The sequence below is a fragment of the Triticum dicoccoides genome, unplaced genomic scaffold (assembly GCF_002162155.2).
Source record: "Triticum dicoccoides isolate Atlit2015 ecotype Zavitan unplaced genomic scaffold, WEW_v2.0 scaffold111631, whole genome shotgun sequence".
Classification (NCBI taxonomy): Eukaryota; Viridiplantae; Streptophyta; class Magnoliopsida; order Poales; family Poaceae; genus Triticum; species Triticum dicoccoides.
The window spans coordinates 19584-24891 of NW_021177219.1; the positions used below are offsets into that span (position 1 = coordinate 19584).

Below are 5308 nucleotides of genomic sequence, written 5' to 3' on the forward strand. Positions count from 1 at the left end.
AGGGAGGAGCCCAGGTAAGCTCCTCCTTTTATTTATCTTTCTTCTTCTAATTTCTGACATTTGTTTTGATTTAAATAAAATATTAAATCATTTATTTACCTTATGCCAATTTTTGCAGGAGCTAGATATATTATTCCAGAGCTCCTTTATAAATGGCATAATATTTGGACATATATTAATATATATAACTAATATATTTCCAATGCAAATGTTTATGCATTAATTCCAAATGCCCAAAAGAAATACCTATGAGCTTTTAAAATATTGGTTTGATTTTTATCTCTGTCCAATATTTTCAGAGAGCAACATGAGCATTTTCTTGGACCTTTTTGGAGAAATTTTTATTTGGATCATTTTCAAAAATGATTCTGAGGGTTTCACAAATCCCCATTTCAATTTAAATGGAAATTTAAACATGATGCACACAATCTGATGCATGACTAGCTAGGGTGTGACAAAAAGGAATGCAACACGAGGACTTCCCAGGAGGTCACCCATCCTAGTACTACTCTCGCCCAAGCACGCTTAACTTCGGAGTTCTGCTGGGATCCGGTGCTTTAGTGCTGGTATGATCGCATCCGACATGTTTCCCCGTCTTCGTCCCTTATGCTTGCCACTCCCAGGTCCGCTCCAAAGACGATTCTACATTCTCACTACCATTACAACCGTTCCCTAACAATGGATAATGTCCTATACTACTTACTCTCCCGCTCAATCACGGAGACGAGTTTTCCACGGTTTCCACCCCTCCCTCCATACCGCAGCAACACGAGTTTTTTCCACCCCTTTCAGAAAGCGCTCTTCGCGCCACAAAGCCGCCCCAAGACGCGCGAGCAATGAGCATCGAGCTTAAACATATCGCAAACGTCAAAAATAATATAACGGGATTAATATATATCGCGCACGTGCGATATGTTTGTCACAAGGCGCAAAAAATAATTATAAAAGGAATGCAACACGAGGACTTCCCAGGAGGTCACCCATCCTAGTACTACTCTCGCCCAAGCACGCTTAACTTCGGAGTTCTCATGGGATCCGATGCTTTAGTGCTGGTATGATCGCATCCGACATGTTTCCCCGTCTTCGTCCCTTATGCTTGCCACTCCCAGGTCCGCTCCAAAGACGATTCTACATTCTCACTACCATTACAACCTATCCCTAACAATGGATAATGTCCTATACTACTTACTCTCCCGCTCAATCACGGAGACGAGTTTTCCACGGTTTCCACCCCTCCCTCCATACCGCAGCAACACGAGTTTTTTCCACCCCTTTCAGAAAGCGCTCTTCGCGCCACAAAGCCGCCCCAAGACGCGCGAGCAATGAGCATCAAGCTTAAACATATCGCAAACGTCAAAAATAATATAATGGGATTAATATATATCGCGCACGTGCCATATGTTTGTCACAAGGCGCAAAAAATAATTATAAAAGGAATGCAACACGAGGACTTCCCAGGAGGTCACCCATCCTAGTACTACTCTCGCCCAAGCACGCTTAACTTCGGAGTTCTGATGGGATCCGGTGCTTTAGTGCTGGTATGATCGCATCCGACATGTTTCCCCGTCTTCGTCCCTTATGCTTGCCACTCCCAGGTCCGCTCCAAAGACGATTCTACATTCTCACTACCATTACAACCGTTCCCTAACAATGGATAATGTCCTATACTACTTACTCTCCCGCTCAATCACGGAGACGAGTTTTCCACGGTTTCCACCCCTCCCTCCATACCGCAGCAACACGAGTTTTTTCCACCCCTTTCAGAAAGCGCTCTTCGCGCCACAAAGCCGCCCCAAGACGCGCGAGCAATGAGCATCGAGCTTAAACATATCGCAAACGTCAAAAATAATATAACGGGATTAATATATATCGCGCACGTGCCATATGTTTGTCACAAGGCGCAAAAAATAATTATAAAAGAAATGCAACACGAGGACTTCCCAGGAGGTCACCCATCCTAGTACTACTCTCTCCCAAGCACGCTTAACTTCGGAGTTCTGATGGGATCCGGTGCTTTAGTGCTGGTATGATCGCATCCGACATGTTTCCCCGTCTTTGTCCCTTATGCTTGCCACTCCCAGGTCCGCTCCAAAGACGATTCTACATTCTCACTACCATTACAACCGTTCCCTAACAATGGATAATGTCCTATACTACTTACTCTCCCGCTCAATCACGGAGACGAGTTTTCCACGGTTTCCACCCCTCCCTCCATACCGCAGCAACATGAGTTTTTTCCACCCCTTTCAGAAAGCGCTCTTCGCGCCACAAAGTCGCGTCCCCTCCCTCCATACCGCAGCAACATGAGTTTTTTCCACCCCTTTCAGAAAGCGCTCTTCGCGCCACAAAGTCGCCCCAAGACGCGCAAGCAATGAGCATCGAGCTTAAACATATCGCAAATGTCAAAAATAATATAACGGGATTAATATATATCGCGCACGTGCGATATGTTTGTCACAAGGCGCAAAAAATAATTATAAAAGGAATGCAACACGAGGACTTCCCAGGAGGTCACCCATCCTAGTACTACTCTCGCCCAAGCACGCTTAACTTCGGAGTTCTGATGGGATCCGGTGCTTTAGTGCTGGTATGATCGCATCCGACATGTTTCCCCGTCTTCGTCCCTTATGCTTGCCACTCCCAGGTCCGCTCCAAAGACGATTCTACATTCTCACTACCATTACAACCGTTCCCTAACAATAGATAATGTCCTATACTACTTACTCTCCCGCTCAATCACGGAGACGAGTTTTCCACGGTTTCCACCCCTCCCTCCATACCGCAGCAACACGAGTTTTTTCCACCCCTTTCAGAAAGCGCTCTTCGCGCCACAAAGCCGCCCCAAGACGCGCGAGCAATGAGCATCGAGCTTAAACATATCGCAAATGTCAAAAATAATATAACGGGATTAATATATATCGCGCACGTGCTATATGTTTGTCACAAGGCGCAAAAAATAATTATAAAAGGAATGCAACACGAGGACTTCCCAGGAGGTCACCCATCCTAGTACTACTCTCGCCCAAGCACGCTTAACTTCGGAGTTCTGATGGGATCCGGTGCTTTAGTGCTGGTATGATCGCATCCGACATGTTTCCCCGTCTTCGTCCCTTATGCTTGCCACTCCCAGGTCCGCTCCAAAGACGATTCTACATTCTCACTACCATTACAACCGTTCCCTAACAATGGATAATGTCCTATACTACTTACTCTCCCGCTCAATCACGGAGACGAGTTTTCCACGGTTTCCACCCCTCCCTCCATACCGCAGCAACACGAGTTTTTTCCACCCCTTTCAGAAAGCGCTCTTCGCGCCACAAAGCCGCCCCAAGACGCGCGAGCAATGAGCATCGAGCTTAAACATATCGCAAACGTCAAAAATAATATAACGGGATTAATATATATCGCGCACGTGCTATATGTTTGTCACAAGGCGCAAAAAATAATTATAAAAGGAATGCAACACGAGGACTTCCCAGGAGGTCACCCATCCTAGTACTACTCTCGCCCAAGCACGCTTAACTTCGGAGTTCTGATGGGATCCGGTGCTTTAGTGCTGGTATGATCGCATCCGACATGTTTCCCCGTCTTCGTCCCTTATGCTTGCCACTCCCAGGTCCGCTCCAAAGACGATTCTACATTCTCACTACCATTACAACCGTTCCCTAACAATGGATAATGTCCTATACTACTTACTCTCCCGCTCAATCACGGAGACGAGTTTTCCACGGTTTCCACCCCTCCCTCCATACCGCAGCAACACGAGTTTTTTCCACCCCTTTCAGAAAGCGCTCTTCGCGCCACAAAGCCGCCCCAAGACGCGCGAGCAATGAGCATCGAGCTTAAACATATCGCAAACGTCAAAAATAATATAACGGGATTAATATATATCGCGCACGTGCGATATGTTTGTCACAAGGCGCAAAAAATAATTATAAAAGGAATGCAACACGAGGACTTCCCAGGAGGTCACCCATCCTAGTACTACTCTCGCCCAAGCACGCTTAACTTCGGAGTTCTGATGGGATCCGGTGGTTTAGTGCTGGTATGATCGCATCCGACATGTTTCCCCGTCTTCGTCCCTTATGCTTGCCACTCCCAGGTCCGCTCCAAAGACGATTCTACATTCTCACTACCATTACAACCGTTCCCTAACAATGGATAATGTCCTATACTACTTACTCTCCCGCTCAATCACGGAGACGAGTTTTCCACGGTTTCCACCCCTCCCTCCATACCGCAGCAACACGAGTTTTTTCCACCCCTTTCAGAAAGCGCTCTTCGCGCCACAAAGCCGCCCCAAGACGCGCGAGCAATGAGCATCGAGCTTAAACATATCGCAAACGTCAAAAATAATATAACGGGATTAATATATATCGCGCAAGTGCGATATGTTTGTCACAAGGCGCAAAAAATAATTATAAAAGGAATGCAACACGAGGACTTCCCAGGAGGTCACCCATCCTAGTACTACTCTCGCCCAAGCATGCTTAACTTCGAAGTTCTGATGGGATCCGGTGCTTTAGTGCTGGTATGATCGCATCCGACATGTTTCCCCGTCTTCGTCCCTTATGCTTGCCACTCCCAGGTCCGCTCCAAAGACGATTCTACATTCTCACTACCATTACAACCGTTCCCTAACAATGGATAATGTCCTATACTACTTACTCTCCCGCTCAATCACGGAGACGAGTTTTCCACGGTTTCCACCCCTCCCTCCATACCGCAGCAACACGAGTTTTTTCCACCCCTTTCAGAAAGCGCTCTTCGCGCCACAAAGCCGCCCCAAGACGCGCGAGCAATGAGCATCGAGCTTAAACATATCGCAAACGTCAAAAATAATATAAAGGGATTAATATATATCGCGCACGTGCGATATGTTTGTCACAAGGCGCAAAAAATAATTATAAAAGGAATGCAACACGAGGACTTCCCAGGAGGTCACCCATCCTAGTACTACTCTCGCCCAAGCACGCTTAACTTCGGAGTTCTGATGGGATCCGGTGCTTTAGTGCTGGTATGATCGCATCCGACATGTTTCCCCGTCTTCGTCCCTTATGCTTGCCACTCCCAGGTCCGCTCCAAAGACGATTCTACATTCTCACTACCATTACAACCGTTCCCTAACAATGGATAATGTCCTATACTACTTACTCTCCCGCTCAATCACGGAGACGAGTTTTCCACGGTTTCCACCCCTCCCTCCATACCGCAGCAACACGAGTTTTTTCCACCCCTTTCAGAAAGCGCTCTTCGCGCCACAAAGCCGCCCCAAGACGCGCGAGCAATGAGCATCGAGCTTAAACAT

General features: G+C 46.9%; 10 non-coding genes across 10 annotated transcripts; all 10 read right to left on the reverse strand.

Annotated features, from left to right (window-relative positions):
* Positions 1 to 461: 461 nt before the first annotated feature.
* On the reverse strand, positions 462 to 580 carry LOC119342977. Its single transcript, XR_005165835.1, has one exon. It is a non-coding gene; the product is annotated as a 5S ribosomal RNA (ribosomal RNA).
* Positions 581 to 947: 367 nt separating this feature from the next.
* Positions 948 to 1066, reverse strand: LOC119342979. The gene has a single exon (XR_005165836.1). It is a non-coding gene; the product is annotated as a 5S ribosomal RNA (ribosomal RNA).
* Positions 1067 to 1433: 367 nt separating this feature from the next.
* Positions 1434 to 1552, reverse strand: LOC119342975. Its single transcript, XR_005165833.1, has one exon. It is a non-coding gene; the product is annotated as a 5S ribosomal RNA (ribosomal RNA).
* Positions 1553 to 1919: 367 nt separating this feature from the next.
* On the reverse strand, positions 1920 to 2038 carry LOC119342981. The gene has a single exon (XR_005165838.1). It is a non-coding gene; the product is annotated as a 5S ribosomal RNA (ribosomal RNA).
* Positions 2039 to 2482: 444 nt separating this feature from the next.
* On the reverse strand, positions 2483 to 2601 carry LOC119342982. The gene has a single exon (XR_005165839.1). It is a non-coding gene; the product is annotated as a 5S ribosomal RNA (ribosomal RNA).
* Positions 2602 to 2968: 367 nt separating this feature from the next.
* On the reverse strand, positions 2969 to 3087 carry LOC119342983. Its single transcript, XR_005165840.1, has one exon. It is a non-coding gene; the product is annotated as a 5S ribosomal RNA (ribosomal RNA).
* Positions 3088 to 3454: 367 nt separating this feature from the next.
* On the reverse strand, positions 3455 to 3573 carry LOC119342985. Its single transcript, XR_005165841.1, has one exon. It is a non-coding gene; the product is annotated as a 5S ribosomal RNA (ribosomal RNA).
* A 367-nt stretch (positions 3574 to 3940) lies between these two features.
* Positions 3941 to 4059, reverse strand: LOC119342976. Its single transcript, XR_005165834.1, has one exon. It is a non-coding gene; the product is annotated as a 5S ribosomal RNA (ribosomal RNA).
* A 367-nt stretch (positions 4060 to 4426) lies between these two features.
* On the reverse strand, positions 4427 to 4545 carry LOC119342980. Its single transcript, XR_005165837.1, has one exon. It is a non-coding gene; the product is annotated as a 5S ribosomal RNA (ribosomal RNA).
* Positions 4546 to 4912: 367 nt separating this feature from the next.
* LOC119342986 lies at positions 4913 to 5031 on the reverse strand. Its single transcript, XR_005165842.1, has one exon. It is a non-coding gene; the product is annotated as a 5S ribosomal RNA (ribosomal RNA).
* Between the last annotated feature and the right edge of the window lie 277 nt (positions 5032 to 5308).